Consider the following 22139-nt stretch of genomic DNA (forward strand, 5'->3'; position numbering starts at 1 on the left):
TAGAGCTTGTAATTCCTTATAACCTTTGAAAACCCAGGGTTAACTCCACAAAATTATAAGGCACTAGCGTGTAATTTTAGTTGAAGGCATTAATGCTCAAAATAAGAAAGTTCAAATCCAACATATGCCTCAATTTCTAAACATGGTCATGGTGTTTTGACCTAACTGTGTACAAAAATTGATCGTTGCAGAAGACCAAGGTGTAGCTGGCATGTCAGCGCTCTACTTGGGAGAAAGAGAGCACTGAATTCTGTTAAGACCTGGCATCATTGCATCCTTAAATTAGAAGGGATTTTAGGGGTCGTCTGGTGGGGAATGTCCTGTTCAAAGTTGGAATCCCCACCATCATATTTCTGAGAAGTGACAACCCAACTTACCCATGAATACTTCCAGTAATGAGGCAGCTCTTCCATTTTTGGAGAGGAAATATATTTGAAAATTCTTCCTGATGTTGAGCTGAAATTTGGCTCCCTATGACTGCCCTTCATTTTGCAGGAATCATTTTCAACTTAAATCTTCCTGCAGGCTAAGCAGTGGCTTCAGTTGTCTTTTTGACATAATCCTCTGGACAAGCTCCAGTTTGTCTATGGTCCACTTAAGAGCTGAGTACAATACACCGGGTGTAGTCTGACCAGAAGAGAATATATGTCATTTCCTTTGTTCTGGACATATTTCTATTAATGTGATCTCAGATTGGTTGAGCTTTTCTGGCAGTCTTATCAGGCTTTATTGAGCTTCTAGTCAGCTAAAATTGCTAGCTTGCTTTCTGTCACTCAGTGTTAAACTGTTTCCCTATTCTGTGGCTGGGCACCTGATTTTATGGACCCTCGAGGAGGACGTGTGTTAAAATGAAATTTAAAAGGTAGAAATGTGGATTCTGCCCAATATTCTGGGCTGTAAGGTATCTAGTTTTTTGGGTTTTAAAAATTCTGTTCAGCATTTTAGTTGCTTTTCTCAACTTCATCCCATCTGAAAATATGATAAACAGAAACTAATATTTTCATCTACCTGAGACCTCCATGAAGGCTTTCTTCATCCTTCTTGATGAAAATGACCGCATCTTGGGGGGCAGCTAGGTGGTGCAGTGGATAAAGCACCAGCCCTGGATTCAGGAGGACCTGAGTTCAAATCTAGCCTCAGACACTTGACACTTACTAGTTGTGTGACCCTGGGCAAGTCATTTAACCCTCATTGTCCCCCCCCCGCCCCCCAAATGACCCCTTCCTCCTTAAATTTCTCATAGCATCTTGTCTGACCCTTAACACTAACCACATTCTGCCTTGTGTTGCATTTATTTTATTTCTATCTTCCCCCCCTCCTTCCCCTTAGATGAAAGGCAGCCCAGATACTTAACTAGCTGTGTGACCCTGGGCAAATCACTTAACTAATCTCTCAAAGCTTCAGTTTTCTTTTCTTTTCTTTTTTTTTTAAGTAGAGATGTGTCTCATAGGTTTTCTGAGTCAATCACTTGGCAAACTTTATAAAACTTTGTAAATGTGAGTCATTATCATAAGCCCCTTGAAGGCAGAGACTTTTTTCTTTTTATCCCCAATAGCTAGCACAGTATCTCAGTTGTGGTAAGCACTTAATTAATGTTCATTTGAATTATATATTTTGTTAAACAGCACCAGGCTGAAGACAAAGTGCTCTGACATACCACTGGCGACTTCCAGGTTGACATTGATCATTTAATCAATGGAACAGTTGATCACTAAATTACATTAATTCAACTAATAGTACCCTCAGTCCATATTTCTCCATTTTGTTCACAAAGATTATCTTGAAAGACTTTGTCAAACATTGCAGCAGGGCATAGGGGAAAGAGCCTGGACAGGGGAACTAGGAGTTCTGGACCTTCCATTTAACCAAATGTTTGACCCTGGCCAAGCCACTTGACCTCTTTCTGAACCTTAGTTTCTTGTGCAAAATAAGAATAGTAATGCATATGTTCATTACCTGCCTTCACATGATAGTTAAAAAGAAAATAATTTGTAAATCTTTGATATAAATAATGAGTTGATAATGATTCTAACAATAATGTGACCCCAATTGACATTTTCTTGGCAAAGATACTGGAGTGGTTTGCCATTTCCTTCTCTGGCTCACTTTAAAGATGAGGAAACTGAGGCAACCATGGTTAAGTGACTTGCCCAGAGTCACAGCTAATAAGTGTCTGAGGCTGGATTTGAATTCAAGAAGATGAGTCTTCCTGATTCCAGGCCTGTCACTCCATTTACTGCTCCAGCTAGTATAATTTGTATATTGTCTTTCCCATTAGAACATGAGCTCCTTGAAATCAGGGAGCACATGTTTGTCTTTCTTTGTATCCCTCATGCTTAGCACAGAGCCTGACACACCATATGTGATTAATAAAGGCTCTTGACTAGTAGTACTGCTGGTTTAGTGACTGCTGGGGTATAATTCCAAACTGCTTTCCAAAGTAATTAGACCCATTCACAGCTCCTCTTATAGCACATTGGTTTACAATCTGATGGCTGTGGTGTAGTACCTATGAGCTATTTTAATTGCCGTTTTTCTTATTGGTGATTTGGAGCATTTTTTGTTCATATGGCTGTTGGTAAACCAGTTCTCTCTCTCTCTCTCTCTCTCTCTCTCTCTCTCTCTCTCTCTCTCTATATATATATATATATATATATATTATATATATATAAATATCTTGGATATCAGAGCTTTATGACACCCTTGCTACAAAGCAAATTGTACATAGTAGATTGGCAGTCTCAGCGCAATGCTCTGGTTTTTCTATCCCATTGTGTTATAGAAATGCTTGTTTTATTTCTTAAGTTCAGAATAAAATAAATAAATGTATTTTTAAAAAAGTATCTCCATGGGCTGCATATTGACATAGATTTAAAATGTAATATTATCTATGTTTTAATGTATTTTTGTTTATTTTGTTATTTCCCAGTCACATTTTATTCTGGTAGGCCACATCTTTGATATCTCTGTTCTACGATATCTCTCACAAATGGTCATCCCACCTGTGCTTGAGCACCTCTAATGACAGGTAACCCACTACCTCCTGGAGCAACCCAGCCCATTTCACTTTTAGACAGCTTTAACTATTAGAAAGATTTTACTTGCTTCACCAGTTGGTTTTGGTTCTATCCTCTGGGGCCAAACAAAACAAATCCAATCCTTGCTCCTCATGACATCCCTTAAGGTACTTGAAGATAGTCATCAAATCCTCCCTAAGCCTTCTTTTCCCTGGTTCCTTCAACTAATTCTATTGCCCTCTCTGCAGATTGTGAATTTATCTGGGGATTGCTAAACCACATACATCAAAGAAACATTGCAAACTCAACTAGACTTTTTTCTTCTGCCCAAAAAAGTCCATGGAAAATTCTTGCCAGTATCATTTCTTTTTCAAAAAACATAAAGACGAGATTGATCCTTCAACAGTCAGTTACAACTAAAAACCCAAGAAAGTGTCCTTTCTAAAGTTTGTCACTATACTTCCCCTGATGAACATGGAGTCACAAGCATAGTGGATGGGAAAGAGCCATTTATTGATGGTCAGAGGGCTTGGGTTTGAATCTCATCTTTGCTATTTATTTTTTTATACTTTGTTTTGCAGGGCAATGAGGGTTAAGTGACTTGCCCAGGGTCACACAGCTAGTAAGTGTTGTTTTTGAGGCCAGATCTGAACTAAGGTCCTCCCGAATCCAGGGCCGGTGCTTATCCACTGTGCCACCTAGCTGCCCCCATCTTTGCTATTTATTGACCTTAAATTACTGGACCTCAGTTTTGTTCATCTGTCAAGTGAGGCATTAGACCAGACATCCTCCTAGCATCCTTCCATCTGTAAATCCATGCTCTCATCACCCAGACCAGAGAGGTAGTTACACAAATGACCTCATTCCTCCAAGGCTTATCTAAGTGATAATCTTGGATGGCCCTTGTTCTATCTCCCCTTTCCTTAGATGAGATTCTCTTCAGTACATTTATGAATGAAAAGGAATGGATGAATGGAAAGCTGTTTGGGGTAGAGGATGATCATTTTAAAGATAATAGTACTGTCATCTGACAACAGGTGGTAGTGGTGTCTGAAGGGTGGATAGCTCTTGAGGTCCCATTTATCAGCTGGGCACCAAAGGAGTGCAGATATACTCACTCCTTGGTATTTACTCTCAAACCTCTACCCTTTACTCTTCTGCTAAGAAGGTACTCTGAGAACAAAAATCTAAGAACACACAAAATATTTGTAATGTCTGCTCCTTGAGTGAATAAATAAATATACCATGAATTTGTAATATAGTATTGGGTTATTTTTTTAACACACCCTTTTAGTTTTTTAAAGTCCTTATAATTCACATCATTCTTGGATCAGGAAATTTGAATGATTAGAATGCCTTGGCTAAGAGCTTGTGAGCAGCTAAGTCCTTTTTACTTAAAAGGAGAAAAAGGAAAATGATTCATTTCCTGGCAGATCCATATCCAATGAGGTTGAAAAGAAGACTCATGAACACTTGTAAATTACCTACTGTGATCAGGGCATTGGGCTGGGCATTGGGAGAGATGCATCATTTAGGGAAAAGGTCATCTCTTCCCTTTAGTAGTGATGTAGAGTATAAGAATAAACATAATGAAAAAAAGCCAAACAGATGTCTCCGTTGTCATTTTGTATAGGGATGGATTAAGTTTCAATGTCAGCATAATAGTTTTTGTGGTTGCCAAGGTACATAGAACTTTGCATTATTCATGAAACAGGATAACTTTAATTGACATTGTCTGACCAAGGTGTGTCTTGGTGATAAACCTGGTCAATGTTTGACCTGAAAATAAATTCCTAGTTGTCCTGAGATTTGGACTTAATATCCACCTAAGTATAAATGAATAAGTGGCAAATAAAATACTTTTGCTTTCATAGTTAATGGCTATTTAGTAGAACTCTAGCAAGTTGGAAATGGGTGGTAAATTTCGGTATGACTGGACTGAGATGAATAGTTTTGGCATGGGTCCCATTGATCATTTAGAGACTATAGGAAAAATCCTTGCGGTTTTAGTGGTTTTACTTGTTTTGATGGAACTTTCCTCCAAGAAATAGCAGCTATTAGCCATAGTGGTCATTCAGCAAGAACTGACTTTGGGTTTCTTATATTGAACTTGGCATTTTTATAGTATGCTGTTTGCAAAGTGCTTCCTATATATTATCTCATTTGGTGCTCCCACTACCTACTACAAAGAGTTGTTGTGACTAGTTCTTATTCTTGTTTTTACAGATGAGGAACTGAGACTCAAAGTATGGTACAAAAGAAAAAGCTCTGACTGTGGAGTCAAAGGACCTTGATTCAAATTCAGCCTCTAACGCTGCCTTCGTATCCTTGGGTGAGTCACTTAGCTTACTTGGATCTCAGTTTTCTCAGATGTTATTTCAGGAGTTTGGACTATATAGGTTCTGAGATCCTTTTCAGCTCTATATCAATTATCTTATGAGCACATGAAAGATTAGGTTTATTACTCAAGGTCACATAGCTAGTAAATGGCAGACCCAAGATTCAAACCCAATTGGCTCCAAATCGAATGTTCTTTCCACCAGACCATTTCATGCTTATGCGTCCTCTACACTTAGGGGATGGTAGTGTCTGAGCCATTGGAAATGCAAAGATTAGCTTAATGTTTAAGATGCCAAAACAGGTGCCTCTTGGACAAGATCAGCTGCCTGTTGGGTACTGGATGTCTCACTTTCATCTGAAACTCGGAACTCTATCTCTCCCTATCCCCCATCTCATGCTTGTTCTTAACATCTATAGGGTGCCTCCATTTCCCCATTATCCAGGAAGCATCCTCTACTCTTTACTCTCTCCTGTCTCCTTTCCATAACCAATCAGTTGCCAAGACTTGTCAGTTCTACATCCATCAATAAATGTTGAACCTGGTCCCTTCTCTCCATGCCTATTACAACCCCTGGCTCAGGACCTCATCACTTCTCCTCTGGACTATGGCAATAGTCTCATTGATCTCTCTGCATCTAATGTTTCCCCTCTCCAATGTCCTCCACATAGCTGCCAAATTGATATTCCCATTAGACTGTGAGCTCCTTGAACAAGTACTGTCTTTTGCCTTTCTCTGTATTTGGCAGCACAGTGCCTGGCACATGACAAGCACTCATTCTATCACTTTCTTCCATATCTTTGCACAGACTTTTTCCTATTCCTGTAATATACTTCCTCATTGCTATTACCTTTCACTATTTCCTTCAAATCTTTTTTTTTTTCCCTTTCGTTTTCTTTTTTTAAAAATTTCTTTGTGGGGCAATGGGGGTTAAGTGACTTGCCCAGGGTCACACAGCTAGTAAGTGTCAAGTGTCTGAGGCAGAATTTGAACTCAGGTCCTTCTGAATCCAGGGTGGGTGCTTTATCCACTGCACCACTTAGCTGCCCCACCTTCCTATCTCTTAATATGACTTTGGTTTGAATTGGACCTTAGCTTCCTCTTCTGGAAGTTGAAAGACAAGTTTTATTTCTGGGTTATTTCATATACTCCAGCCCAAGTGGGTTTCTATGCTCCATCCCCTTTCCCCACCACGAAAAAAAAAAATCCCCATCAATCTAGTGAGCTGGGCAAATAGGATTTTGCCATAACTTTGCCATAGTACTCTCATCAGATTCCTTGGGGGAAAGCAGCTAATCTGTAAAATTGAGAGGTATTATTGAAATCCCTGTAATTACAGTTGAGAGATTCTCCATGTCCTTAAGCAGTGTACTAACTTGTGCATTATCCTGATTTTACATAGGCAAATCAGAAACTCAGGTTAAATAAAGGCACAATTGACTAATAATTGATGCATGTCAAAGATCAAGCCATGGACATGATAACAGTCTTGGGTTTTTAGTTGTAACTGACTGTTGGAGGATCAATCTGGTCTCTATGTTTTTTGAAAAAGAAATGATACTGGCAAGAATTTTCTATGGACTTTTTTGGGCAGAAGAAAAAAGTCTAGTTGAGTTTGCAATGTTTCTTTGATGTATGTGGTTTAGCGATCCCCAGATAAATCCACAATCTGCAGACAGGGCTTGGATTAAGGTGAGATTAAGGATTTCTTGAAAAGTCTGAGGGAGAAGTAGGGGAAAGGTCAGAAAGGGTGCTCCACGGGGAGAACTATATCACCCTCTGCTGTCATTTCCCCTCCTCCAAGCTGAGTTCCTACCTTCTTCCTTGAATTCTCTTCTTCAGAACCTGAAGCACTATAACCATCCTTGGTGGTTTCAGGGTTAGATGGGTGACCCTCCTAACATCCTAACTTCAGTTCATCAACTCCTCAACCCCACTACTCCTTCTCCATTCTGCTTAAACTACTGGGGTAGCTACACTTTGGAATTCACCATCCACATTCAAGATCTTGCATTCAATTCAAGAAGACAAAGAGCTTTCTTTCATCCAGCATTGAAGGCCTTCTGTAACCTACCTTCAGCCAACTTGACCTTTCATCAGATTTATCTTCCAGCCAAACTGGGCTCCTCAGGCAATAGTTGCCTGAACTCAACCTGCATTCTCTTGACTTTATGGATTCTCACAAGCCTCTTGTCTAAAATAGGACTTCTTAAACTTTTTCCACTTGCAGCCCCTTTTGGCCTGAGAAATTTTTACATGACCCCGGGTATATGGGTATATAAAATAGGTATACCTAACCTTTTACTGTTGCCAAATTTTTCATGACCCCCCCCCCCCTTCAAGAAGCTAAAGTCTAGAATGAACTCCAGCTACATCTTACCCCATGGAAATCCTTCTCTTCTCTATGGTCTGACTTGGGTGTCATGCCCTCCATGAAACCTTTCCTGATACCCCAACTAAAAGGGATTTCTCTCCCTTCAGATTTTCTCAAGTATTTTCTTCTGGATTTCTCCTTTGTTCCTCCTTTCACATTTTACTTTGTATAAAATACCTATTAGTGATTTTCCCCCCAATTTCTCCCTGATAGGTCACATGGCTTACACTAGGATAACCCAGGTCTTCTGACTCTCAGCCTGGAACTCTACTATGTCACTTTGCACTCATTTGCAGGGATAACAATAATCAGTAATAAATATCATGTGGAAAAACTTTTGGTTTATCTTCAGGGTAGGGGCAGTAAATAGCACAGTACTAGGTATGAAGGTAATAGAGAGTCCAAAAAAGTGGGATTATCCAATCAATTCAACAGGTCTTTTGGAGTAATGAGTGATTCATCTAGTTATTTATTCTTATAATTAGTGATATTGAAGTTAAACGCCTTGAAAAAAGAAAGGCATCTTGAGACATTGTTGGCTCCTTGGGCATGCACCTTTCCTGTCTCTGTGGGGGAGGATAGCACATTGCAGACCTTAAAATGCTGCATACATGAGAATTGGTATTAACATTGTCATCTACAAAATGTTATCCATCCAGAGAACTGATGGATTCGAGTGCAGATTAGAGCATATTTTTTCCTCTTTTTCTCTTTCCCTCCCAGAATGTGGCTAATGCAGAAATATGTTTTGCATAAGTGTATATGTATATGTAATGGGTATCATATTTCTTGCCTCCTCAGTGGATGGGAGAAAGGGTGGAGGGAGGGAAAGAATGTGGAACTAAAAATAAAAATAAAATTTAAGTTACAACAAATTATTATAAAACCTGATCTGGAATCTTCGGGGAAAATGAATTGTTCAGTTTAGCAGAGTTCTCTGGTTACTAAGTCTTTAAGCACTAGAACTTTATATTTTAATGACTGAATAGAAAACTTTCTAAAATTTCATTTACTATGGAATAGTACAGCCAGAAGTCTCAAATTGAAATCCCACTTCTGATGCGCTTATAACTTCTTGTTGTTTTTATTTTTGGCAGTTAAGTGACTTGCCAAAGGTCACACCAGCTAGTAAGTGTCAAGTGTCTGAGGCTAGATTTGAACTCAGGTCCTCCTGAATTCAGGGCCAGTGCTTTATCCACTGTGCCACCTAGCTGCCCCATGATTATTACTTCTGACCTTAGACAAGTTGCTACCCTCCCTGGGCCTTTCTCTTCATCTGTAAAAATAAGGGTCTTTGAGGTTCCTTCAACCGCTATGACCCTATAATTGTGACTTAGAGATGCAGAAAATGTGTCTCCTCACTTCCTTTAAATCTTAGTTATCATGAATGAAAAAGCCTTGATGAAGTGCTTTCTATGTACAAAGCCTGCTGCCCTACTTATTCACTGTGGGGGGAGGGGAGCAACAGGGAGATTAAGTGTGTGCACTGCTTGCCTTTTTATAGCTAATTTAGTATAAACTGAATCTCATAAAATCAGAGGATTTCCATTTGAAAAAGAACCAAGTGACTGGAAGTTTTAAATCACTTGGCAAAAGTCACCCCAGCAGCGGAAAGCCATATTCAGAGGAAATGAGTTCAAATCTTGTCTGTGATGCTTACTACTTGTGTGGCTTTGGCTACCTATAAAATGAAGGGTTACTGGTTGGTAAGAGTTTCTGTGGTCCCCTGACCTTATGTCAGAACTAGAGTTTAAACTCATGACATCTCCAAATCTACTCCACTGTGTCTGAATTCTTGTTAAAAGCCAGGTTCTAGGGTCTTCCTGCCCCTCAGCCCCCAACCCCTGCCACTTTCATGATGAGTTATCACCTTTTTCTTCTAGTTTTTTGCTGGATCATTACATGGGTTAGGAATTTTAGAAGAATGAGTTAGAGATAGACTAGGCCTAAATGTATTTCCCCAGCAACCAAATGGGAGGAAGAAGAGAGTTGATGCGAACATGGAAAGTACTGGTTAAAACAACATCTAATTTGCCTTTCTAGGAAGGAATAAAGAGTTTGACTTAATTGGCAATGTGACTTCATAGATGTGACTAGGAAGATACTTATTAGAATGGTAAAGAGCTTCATGTGTGCTCTCAAAATTCCTTGAGTAATGTATTCCTTTTTTTTTTTCCAGTGAGGCAATTGGGGTTAAGTGACTTGCCCAGGGTCACACAGCTAGTAAGAGTTAAATATCTGAGGTCGGATTTGAACTCAGGTACTCCTGACTCCAGGGCTGGTGTTCTATCCACTGCGCCACCTAGCTGCCCCCGTGGATTTCCTCCTCTTTTAATTTTTTTTTTAATTTCCTTTTTTAATGCATGGTTAGTAAGTGGAGCTTTGTGCTTAATTCACCTCTCTGGGAGTGAAGAGCCTAATTCAGCACTGACCTCCTGTGGTTTGACCCAGCCTCCTTGGCTAGTTCTTTTATAGATGGAGAAAACAGACTATTAATCGAGGTAATAATAACTTGCCCAAGTGAGCATACAGCAGGGATTACTCATGGCTCTTGAATTTCCAGTCTGCTCGTTGGTCCATGTGCCAAGTCACCCTCCTCAGTACTTTTTGCTAGCTTTATCTCAGGAAGAGGGAGCTGATGAGGAAGACCAGGCTGGGGTGGGAAAGGAGAGCAGCTCAGTTGTTTTCAGCCCAAACCCCACATCCTGCTGCAGATGCCAGTTAAGCCCTGGTGTCTGCTACTGGACAAGAGTGGTCAGGCAAACAATGTCAGATGTGTGTGCCTTGACCCTGGCCCTGGTAGCAAAGGGTTACATGGGGTCATCTTGAGGCTGGAAATCTGAAAGGAAAAGAAACATTAGTCATTCTGGCAATGGTAGGTCATAAACACACTCATTTGAGAGATAGGGAAACACTATAGACACTGTTGAGATCAATGGTCTTAAATTTATCCCTAGAAACTGAAATAAGTACTAAATAATTTGTGATTCAGTATGTTTTTGACTTTAGTCTCATAAACTGGAAAGTCCCAGATTAGATATTTACGTTTTGTTCCCCCTCAGAGCTCTCCTATTCATTTTTTGGCATTTAAATTCCTTATTAGAAGGTTAAATAGGAAAATATAGTTTCTAGTACCAAAAATCTGTTATTTTTAATCTAAAAACCAGAAATCTTAAGCCTATTTTCTTGCCTTTCTGGAGGGAGAAGCTATGAGATAACATTTCATTTAGAAAGCATTAGTTACTGTGATATTAGAATAGAATTTGGCAGAGGGTGGAAGACTTAGTGCCAAGTAAGCCTCAGACCTTTTAATTTTTTATTAGCGTGTCCATTTTGATCTGAAGAAAATTATAGCCAATTGAAATATTGGGAAGATGACTGGGTGGTACAGTGGAAAGAATGCTGGGTTGGTGTTCAGGAAACATGGGTTCAGATGCTTCAGGTCTGTTACCAAGGCCTTGGGGAGCCCAGTTAACTTTCCTGGGCCCCAGTTTCTCATCTCTAAAATGAGTTTTATATTAGATGGTTTCTGAGGTCTTCTATAGCCCTGAGGATAATAGTGCCCTCTCCAAATCACTCATCCTGCTTCTACTGCCATTATTCAGGGAAGCTATTCATGTGGATAAAGGGCCAGTGATCCCTACCAACTGCCAACCAACTGCCACTTCTGGGCCAAGCAAACCAAGCTCAGCTGAACCAGGAGCATCCTGAGGAAGGTGGTATGTGTCAGGCAAGTCAATCCACCACCACATCTCCTCTGACCCATGGAGATAGTTTGGGACCCTGAACCTAAGAGTGTTTGAATACTGGTGCCTCACAGGTAGCTGTCCCCACTTTCAGCCCAGGCCCCACTGCCATTATTGAGGGGAGAAATCCCAACAACTACTGTCCAACACTTATTGATGTTCAACCCAGGAGTCCAGGGAGTTGACGGCGCCCGCAGCCCATTGGTCCTGCTATCAGCTCAGCCCTGCCAGCCATCCTCCCAGGAAGTAACCCCTGAGAAGATTAGGCAGAACCCAGAAAAGAAAGTTCTCACCACCAAAGTCCTTGATCCTTACAATTAGTTATGCATCAGAAACCAATCAGTGGAAATGACAGAGAAGCATTACCAGGTGCTTTGCCCTTGTACCCTAAGGACCATGGGACCTTTCTCTCTGACTTACATCTTAAGGCTTCTCTCTATCTTGTCGGCACCATTAGATGTAAACTCCTTTGGATCAGGGACTGTCTTGCTTTTCTGTTTGTATCCTCAGAACATGGCTATGCACAAAGGAAGCACTTAATAAAATCCTTTTCATTCACTCATGATAACTGGGGAGAGTCCATGGCTATGCAAAATCACAGATGATCACTAGATATGGCTCATTGAAAATGCCAAATAGCAAATCTTCTCAACCATTCATTGCTGAATGTAGGTTTTGTACATATACAATAGAACAATCATCACAAAGGTCATAAATTAAAAGTGGAAGGAATTTAAAACACCATCTACTCCAACCCCTTCTAACCAATGACTCAGTGGGAAGTGATGTATTTGCCTCTCCATTGCTCAGCATGTAAACAAAAGAACTTTGATTTGATCTGAAAAGATTGGAACCCAGGACTTCTGACGCCAGAGCTTGATAGTTAGGAACTTAATTGTCTAATCTAATGGTGCCCAGACAGTAAAACTCTCTCCAGCTGGTGAACCACATTGTAGGTAGGTCAGATATTGTGGTCTGCCTTTTGAAAGACAATATTTATTTATATATTCTCCCTTGTCTTTTTATATAAAATGGGAGCTTGGGCACTGATTCACAGTGTTTGTATTAGGTGGTGTTATTTAAGCATAAAGGAAGCAGAGAATGTGATCTGCTCTGGGCAAGATGTTGCTATGCCTGGTCTTGCCAAACCCTTCTCTTATATATAATTCCTAAAGAGCAATTGCTCATAATGTGTAAATAATGATACCTCATTGGCTATGTGTAAGTTTAACGATTTACTTTCTTATGTGAAAAGGTGCATTATTCCAGGAGTCAGACCAGGCACCTACCACTTACTTCCTGTGCTTCCCCATTTATAAAAGAAGGGGTTTGCACCTGATCTATGAGTTCCCTTGTAGTTCTGGATCTATGATTCTTCTGATTGTTCCTTTTTATGGATTAGGAAACTGAAGCCTAGAAAGACAAATGGCTTGCCTAAAGTGATTGTTTGGGAGGACCCCGGCTACTTTTTGGCTACTGCACATGTTCTGTCCAATCTGAAGTAGTTTTGTGAATGAAAAGAATCCATCAGATCAAAACCAAACCAACTCAGTTATAGAAATTAACTGATACTTTCCAGTTTTACTCCAGAGCTTTTTTTTTTTTTTTTTTTTGCACGGGGCAGTGGGGGTTAAGTGACTTGCCCAGGGTCACACAGCTAGTAAGTGTCATGTCTGAGGCCGGATTTGAACTCAGGTACTCCTGAATCCAGGGCTGGTGCTTTATCCACTGCACCACCTAGCCACCCCCAACTCCAGAGCTTTTTGAAATACACAAGGCTGGGGGGATTGGTAACAGATTTGCTAATCTACAAGTTATATTTGCTATAATCAATTAAAATTATATAGAAAGCACTGTGTTTTGGACTTAAAGCAGTATATGTCAGCAATTTTTATTATTGAGTATTTATTATTAAGTATTTGCTGAAGCCAAGATATATGTGTGATATAGATATAGAGTTTCGTTCCCTCTTCACAAGAACCCTATGAGATAGATACTATTATTATCCCCATTTTACAAATGAGGGAATAGACACTGATGGGCAAATCATTTAACTTCTCTCCAAGGTCACACAGCTGGTAATCAAGCACTGTCCCACGCAGAATTTGACTTTTAATCTTCCTGAGCGCAGTGCTCTATCCATTATACCATCTAGCTGCCAGTGATAACTTTTTTTTTTTTTAAGTGAGGCAATTGGGGTTAAGTGACTTGCCCAAGGTCACACAGCTAGTAAGTGTTAAGTGTCTGAGGCCTGATTTGAACTCAGGTACTCCTGATTCCAGGGCCAGTGCTCTATCCACTGCGCCACCTAGCTGCCCCAATAACTTTTAACTTAATGTAGGTGGTGACTTAACTTTTGTCTAGAGTAAGTTGAATGGACACCTATGAAGCTGGCCCATGAGTTCATCTACAGGGTTAGCCCTAAAGGCTTAATGTGGTTAAAAATTGTTGTCAGATAGTGAATTGGGCCCAGAACTGAATAGGAGGAAGAGAACAGAAGAGATCTCATTTGGGAAACTTGAGCAACACTTCTGTGATTCCAGCTGTTCCTGAAATAAAACCCCATCTTTTTAACATTATTGTTCTTCTGGTGATTTGTTATGGCTATAAGTCATGGAATACCACATGGTTTGAGGCATCAGATCTGTAGGTCATTCAAATACCAGTGGAGAGATGCATGATGGACTGAAATAGGCTGCAGGGAATTCTGAATCATAAATTCTGAGCAACAAGTGATTTAAAAGATATAAAAACCTATTTGGACAAAAATACTTTAGCAGCTCTTTGTAGTGGCTAAGAATTAGAATCAAAGGAATGCTTATCAATTGGGGAATAGCTAAACAAGCTTTGGTATATGATGGTGATGGACTATTTATTGTGCTATAAAAAATGACAGGCAGGATGATTTCAGAAAGGTCTGTAAAGACATGTATGAACTGATATACAGTGAAGTTAGCAGAGAACCAGAACGTCGTGCACAGTGACAGCAATATTGTTTGATGAAGAACTATGGATCACTTAACTATTCTCAGCAATACAATGATCCAAGACAATCCCAAAGGACTAGCGATGGAGCAGACTATCCACCTCCAAAGAAAGAACGGATGATGATTGAATGTAGACTAAAGCATGCTATTTTTCAGTCATTTTTTCTTTTATTCAAGTTTTCTTGTACAAAATTACTAATATTATAATGTTTTACATAATCACACATGTATAACCTATCTCTGATTGTTTATTGCCTCAGGGAGAGGGTAGGAGAGGGAGGGAAGGAGGGATAAAATTTGAAACCTGAAACTTGAAAGTAAAAATGTTTATTACTTTTAAAAAATTAAGTAAGCAATGGAATACTATTGTGCTGTAAGAAATGATGAGCAGGAGGAGTTCAGAGAAACCTGGAGGGTCTTACGTGAGCTGATGATGAGTGAGATGAGCAGAACCAGAAGAACATTGTACACAGTATCATCAACATTGAGTGTTGACCTACTGTGATGGACTATATTCTTCTCACCAATGCAATGGTACAGAAGAGTTCCAGGGAACTCATGATAGAAGAGGATCTCCAAATCCAAGAAAAAAAAAAAAAGAACTGTGGAGTATAGATGCTGATTGAACCATACTATTTCTTTTTTTTTGGGTGCTGTTGGTTTTTTTTCTATTTTGAGGTTTTGCATCACTGCTCTGATTTTTTCTCTTGCAACAGGATTAATGCAGAAATAGGATTAATGTTATTATGTGTGTATATATATATATACATCTATATGTATATAGATATATAGATATAACCTATATCAGATTACCTGCTGTCTAGGGGAGTGGGGAGGGAGGGAGAAAAATCTGAAATTGTAAAGCTTGTATAAACAAAAGTTGAGAACTATCTTTACATGTAACGGAAAAAATAAAATACCTTATACATAAAAAAAATTAAGTAAGGAAAAAAATTAAAAATAAGATATCACAGATGACATGCATGCCCAAAAAAGTGAGAGGAACCAGCCTAGTCATGTATCAGCAGCTAGTGATTATAGAGACATAGCCTGTAGTACATTGTAGTACATTGGGTGGGCCCCTACTGGAGTCTGACGGAATGTGAACTGCTCAGGGTTGTGATCCGGGCCTTGGGAGGGAAGACTAATATTGAGATAATGGAGATACAGATACCACAGTGAAGACAACCCCTGCCTTGTGTTCTAACAAGGGAAAACTATATGTAGAGGAGTGGTTATTTGGGAGGGGTATTTTGTTTTGGAAAGACATTGGGATAGTGAGTAGATTAACATAGGGATGGTGAGTAGATATTAATTTGGTTATAGTTCTAGAACTCTAAAGCTGAGGGAGAGTTGACACAAGATGTCTGAGGGTTAAAGGCAGACATGACTAGAGGCCAGCCTGATGTAGGGTTAGATCATGGGTCCATTGGAATATTGTCTGCCATGAATCATTATTTTCTATGCACAAGTAAGTGGATAGGTGTTTAGAGTTATTATCATATTAGTACATGTTTGAGCTGTTGGATAAGAAAAGGCATCCATCCAAAGAGGAAAAACATATACACAATTATGAATTTGGGGGCATCTTGCCTTTTGCAGTAATTTATATTAAATATATCAAGAGATGCCCAGTTATTAGAGTAGATTTAGGTCAGTCAATTAAGAAGAACTCATTAACTTCAAAATTTTTCAAAAATAGCCTTCTTGTCCTTTTATATTTATTTAAATTTTGTTCTGTTTTGTTTGTGGGGCAATGGGGGTTAAGTGACTTGCCCAGGGTCACACAGCTAGTAAGTTTCAAGTGTCTGAGGCCGGATTTGAATCCAGGACCGGTGCTTTATCTACTGTGCCACCTAGCCGCCCCCTTTATATTTATTTAGCAAATGTTTTAGTGCCTACTAACTATATGCGTTAGGGGGATGGGGGATGAAGGATATATAAGATAGGATAAAGCTATAACCTTTAAAACTAAAGGAGAGGTGGAAGTGAACATTTCACATGTATTTTAAACAGATTTATTTGTTTTTCCAGATTAATTTTGCAGTTTCTCGATTAAAGACCTATTCTGAAGCCCCATTGTGGTGTGGAGGTGACCTTGGGTTCTAGCAAATGCCAACAGAGCACAAGTTCTGGTAGGTTTTTACTAAGCATTTGAATTAGTGAACAATGATGCCATGACTTCAGGGTCAGGCTTAGCTTGATGCACCAGGCCTTATCCCCAGGACATGGGCCACCAGGCAATTCCTTTTTTTTAAAACAAGACCACTAACAAATGTGGAGGGAGGCATACCGGTGAAATCACTGCTTTCTCAAAGTTCAGGTATGTAGCTATGTCAGAAAAGTCAATGATGATTTGGTTATTTTATTCACTAGATCTAATTTACTGTAGGACACACACACACACACACACACACACACACACACACACATATACTTAATAGGAAGACCAAAAACCTGAATAAAACAGTAAGGTTTTGTTTTCAACATATTATTCTCCATTACCAGTTAGATTTATTTTTTTAAATGTATTTCCTAATTCATATATTTATGTATTTGTATATATGTAATATCTATAATATGTAATTTATATGTGGTATTATATTATATGTGTAATTTATATATGATATACATATATACACACGTATACATATACATATACCTACCTACACATATATATCCACATGACTACATACATATATGAAATCTGAAGTGTGAGTTTAAAAAAACAAGAGTCATTTTTATTGAAACTAAAGAGATTATTTAGACCAAGCCAACAAGGAAAAACTTGAAATATTGGTGTGTGACAGTTTTCATCAGGTATCTGCCAATAGAAGTCTTTCCCTATGTGAGGGCCAAATTGCATTGGTTGTCCCAGTCCCATCACTACCATCTCTGGGTGTAAGGAGGAGTGAGTGGCCGAGTGGCCTTTTATCTTTAACCTTTTTTTTTTCTTTATTTTTTTTCCAATTACATGTAAAGATAGTTTTCAACTTTCACTTTTGTAAGATTTTGAGTTCCAAATTTTTCTCTCAGCCTCTCCCTTCCCTCTCCCCTTCCCAAACCAGCAATCAGTCTAATATAGGTTATACATTACAATCATGTTAAATATATTTTTACATTAGTCATGTTGTAAAAGCAGAATCAGAACAAAAGGGAAAAAAACACAAGACAACACCCCAGGTAAAAATAGCATCCTTCAATCTGCATTCAGACTCCATAGTTCTTTTTCTGGATGTGTAGGGCATTTTCCATCATGAGTCTTTAGGCATTGGTTTGTTTTTTGTTTTTGTTTTTGTTTTTGTTTTTGTTTTTGCAGGGCAATGGGGGTTAAGTGACTTGCCTGGGGTCACACATCTAGTAAATGTCAAGTGTCTGAGGTCGGATTTGAACTCAGGTACTCCTGAATCCAGGGCCGGTTCTCTATCCACTGCGCCACCTAGCTGCCCCTAGGCATTGTTTTTGATCATTGTATTGCTAAGAAGAGCTAAGTCTATCCCAGTTGAATATCACATAATGTTGTTGATACTGTGTACAATGTTCTCTTGGTTCTGCTCATTCACTCAGCATCAATTCACGGAAGTCTTTCCTGGTTTTTCTGAAATCTGCCTGCTCATCGTTTCTTATAGCACAATAGTATTAATTTGCATTCATATACCACAACTTACTCAGCCGTTCCCCAATTGATGGGCATCCTCTCAATTTCCAGTTCTTTGCCACCACAAAGAGCAGCTATAAATATTTTTGTACATGTGGGTTATCTTTTACTTTTTAATCGAAGTCTGGTTCAATGCTTCTAGATATCTACCTCTGTGTGGGGGTCACAAACATCTCACAAACCCTTCTAGTTAGAGTACAAAATCTGCTTGCTATTATGTGATGATTGTTGGGGTATAAGACAACATGTCTTTTCATAGTTCCAAGTAGTTTTTAGCCTCAAGTCAACTGATTCTCTCTACATTCCATAATTCTTATGCAACTATTTCTTTTTTTTTTCCTGGCCTCAAGCAATAGTATCTACATTCTATGGAAATTACCCTCTAAAGTAGCCACCTGATTCTTTTATTATTTTTCATTTAAATTTTTAAAAATTAATAATCTTTTGTTCCCCTTCTTACATTTCCCTCATTGAAAGAAAAATGGAAAAACAAGTCTAGTGTAAGAAGCAAAAATAATAGTAACAACTAGTATTTGTATACTAAGATTTTCAAAGCAATTTATAAGTATTATCTCATTTTATCCATAGAGCAACCCTTGAAGTTGAGTGCTATTATTAAACCTACTTTATAGGTAAAAGAATTGAGCCATACTGAGGTTAGGTGACTTGTCCTGGATCACATAGCTAGTAAGTGTCTAAGGCTAAATTTTAACTTAGGAAAATGAGTCTTCTTGACTTCAGGCCCAATGTTCCATCCACTGGGTCACATAGCTACCCTCATATTAACTTAGAAAACCGCATATTAACATTATCTATGTTCTATTGTGTTCTATTCATTGAGCCACACAGCTGACTCTAATATGCATAGTCAAGTAAACCAAATCCCCTAATTGGCCTTGTCCCCAATATATATCTCATCCTGCTCTCCATCAGGAGGTGAGTAGTTTCCTTATGGGTCCTCTGAAATCCTGTTGGGTCATTGTGTTTATCAGAGTTTTTAAGTCTTTCAAAATGATTTGTTTTTTCAATACTGTTGTCATTGTATAAATTGTTCTCCTAGTTTTGCTCACTTCAATTTACATCAGTTGATGCAAGTCTTCTCAGATTTCTCTGAAACTGTACCCTTTATCACTGTGTTTTATGACACAGTAGTGTGTTATTACATTCATGGACCATTGTTTGTTTTGGCCATTCCCTAATTGATGAGTTGTCACCTGGTTCTTGAACTAGTTATCCTATCTTCTCTTCATTTTCTCCACCCCAAACTCTTTAACTCCCAGCCCAAGGTTCAGTTCCACTTATTTATTTTCTAATTTCCCACTTGGATAACTTACAAAATACCTCCCCAATCCTCAAGTTGGGGGAACTCACATTCATGGGTCTTCTGCTCTTCAGGTGCTAATCCAGCTTTGTCTCATCTGACTAACTCTTTTACTTAGATATGGACTCACAATTATAAAATAATGTAGTTAAATTAAGATCAGTCTAGTATCAACCAAACTCATACACACACACACACACACACACACACACACACACACGTATTTTAAGGTAATGTTTAAAAATATCATTGCTATCTCATTAGAGTGTTAAGGAATGTTAAGGGGTCCCCTGCACTTACATTTTTGAGGTGCCATATTTTCCAGAATCACTGGACTCAGAACATGCAGGAGGCCCTGAATGTCAAGGACAAAATTCCCTCCCCCGCCCCTCACTCCAAGCTGACATAGTTTGGTGTTTGCTTCCCAAACTGAACTAACTCCCTATGTGTTCTTGGGAGCCAACAATCACCAGACAGTCTGCACTAGGCTTGTGTACCTGGGACCTGTGTAGATAAGCACACCATCCTATCTTCATAGTCTGGCAGTTGCCAAGGGAAAAGAATATGTCTTATACTCCCTGAAGGAGAGGAGTTTTATCCTTTTCCCACCTTTATTGCACCTTTCCCCCTTCCATGCCACAGCCTTTTAGGTAGAGATTTGTTTCTTCCCCCTTGGTCTTACTGTTATAAAAAGGCAGATTTCCATATGGATCATGAACTCTTTGGGTTTCACATGAGTGTTCATTTCTCTTGTAATAAACCTAGTTATGAGTTTCATGAAGTTGTGATTGCCTGTTGACATTTGGTGGCAGCAGCGGTCTATGATGAGAGAAAGTGACTCACATTGGCCAGAAGCTTCAGATGCAGGGCTCAATACCAACATGGGGTTTTCTCCCCCACCTGTATCAGATGCAATATGGTGCAATGGATGGAGAGCAGGCCTGAAAGTCAGGAGAATTTGTATTCAAGAGCCACTTCTGACAGATTCTGGCTGTATGACCCTGGGCAAGTCACTTAACTATTGTCTGTCTCACTTTCTTCAATTGTAAATGAGACTAATAATAGCTCCTAACTCCCAGAGATTTTGTAAAGATAAAATAAGATTTGTAAAGCACTTTATAAAAGTTAAAAGTATTATATAAATGCTGGCTATGATGATGATATTTGACCTTAGATCAGTCTCTTAATTTTCTAGGTCTGACTTTCCTCAAATGGAAAATATATGTATGGCATATGTAAAATACTTTGATATTCTTTTATTAAAAATTGAGTTCCAAGTTCTCTCCTTCCCTCCCTTCAAGTAATATATCAATTATACATTTAAAGTCATGTAAAACTTATATATCCATATTAACTATGCCACCAAAAAAATTAAAAGCAAGAAACATAAAGAAAGTGGAAAAAAAGGAGCTTCAACCTGCATGTAGGGTTCATCCATTCTCCCTCTGGAGGTAGCTAGTATTTTTCTTCATGGCTCCTTTGGAATTGCCTTGAATCATTGTCTTGATCAGAGTAGCGAAGTCATTCAAAGTTGATCATTGTTACAATATTGCTGATATTGTGTACCATGATCTCCTGGTTCACCTCACTTCACATTGCATCAGTTCATAGTCTTCCCAGGTTTTTATGAAGCCATCATGCTCATATTCCATCCCAGTCATATACCACATTTTCTTCAGCTCTTCCCTAATTGACAGGCATCCCCTCCATTTCTAATTCTTTGCCTTCACAAAAAGAGCCGCTATAAATATTTTTGTACAGATAGGTCCTTTTCCCTCTTCTGTGATCTTTTTGGGATACAGACCCAGTAGTGATATTGCTGGGTCAAAAGATATGCATGCAAAGTGGGCATAGTTCCAAATTGTTTTCCAGAATGGCTGGACCAGTTCTACCTAAAACGTGTTGAAAACCTCTGAGATTTAGATAAATGTTTGTTGTTGCAGCTGCTAATACTATTACCTCCCAGGAACCTTAATAACAAAAAAAGTGTGCCATGCATAATGGACACAAAAGTTCTCTAAGTATTAATAAAGGTATATTTCCTCCTTGTAAAATTATTAGGCATTGTAGTTTATAAACCAGCCACTTCTGAGTTTGGTTAGTGTAAATCAATTTCCTAGGGCTGGGTGAATACATAATGTTGAATTTATGAATCTATACAAATGAAGACCAGATAATAGATTGGGTTGATCTTTCCCAGGTATCAGCCTTCCTATCTATTACACTCCTTCTCCCAATAGATCTCTTTTTAAAATTCATTTTTTTAATTAATAAGTATTTATTTTTTCTCCCTTCCACCCCAAATGATCTTTGCTATGACATCCCCTCCAGGTAGTGCCTGCCTATGGAGGTGTCTAATACCCCATTTGGTGATGGAAACTGAAGAGCACTGCCTCTCATCTCTTGTGTTGAAAACAAAACTCAGGCTTTTGCCTTCTCTGAAATGTTGGGAAAGTTAAATTATGTTATAATCTTATCCCTAAATGGACTGTCTACTAAGAGGGCAAAGGGAACCCAGACACTGGCCCAGAAACCTAGCATCTTTGTTTACTTGCTCTGTTGACGTGACCCCTGCATGAAACTTCCTCTCTTGGGTTACTGAAGCGGAGGGAAAAAAAAAGAGATTGGCAGGGTTGCCACAACAGGAAGAAAAAAGAAATATCCTTTTGGTCAGATCTAAAAGGAGGGGTTTTATAAA

At 38.9% G+C, this 22139-nt stretch overlaps 1 long non-coding RNA gene across 2 annotated transcripts in view; it reads left to right on the forward strand.

The window, feature by feature from the left end:
* The window catches only part of LOC122729842, a 74305-nt gene that overhangs the window by 25946 nt on the left and 26220 nt on the right, over positions 1-22139 (forward strand). For both annotated transcript variants that reach the window (XR_006353360.1, XR_006353361.1), the window contains exons 2-3: positions 5244-5349; positions 16497-16597. This is a non-coding gene — a long non-coding RNA (uncharacterized LOC122729842). The remainder of the gene's footprint in view (positions 1-5243; positions 5350-16496; positions 16598-22139) is intronic.

The sequence above is a fragment of the Dromiciops gliroides genome, chromosome 5 (genome assembly GCF_019393635.1).
Source record: "Dromiciops gliroides isolate mDroGli1 chromosome 5, mDroGli1.pri, whole genome shotgun sequence".
Taxonomy (NCBI): domain Eukaryota; kingdom Metazoa; phylum Chordata; class Mammalia; order Microbiotheria; family Microbiotheriidae; genus Dromiciops; species Dromiciops gliroides.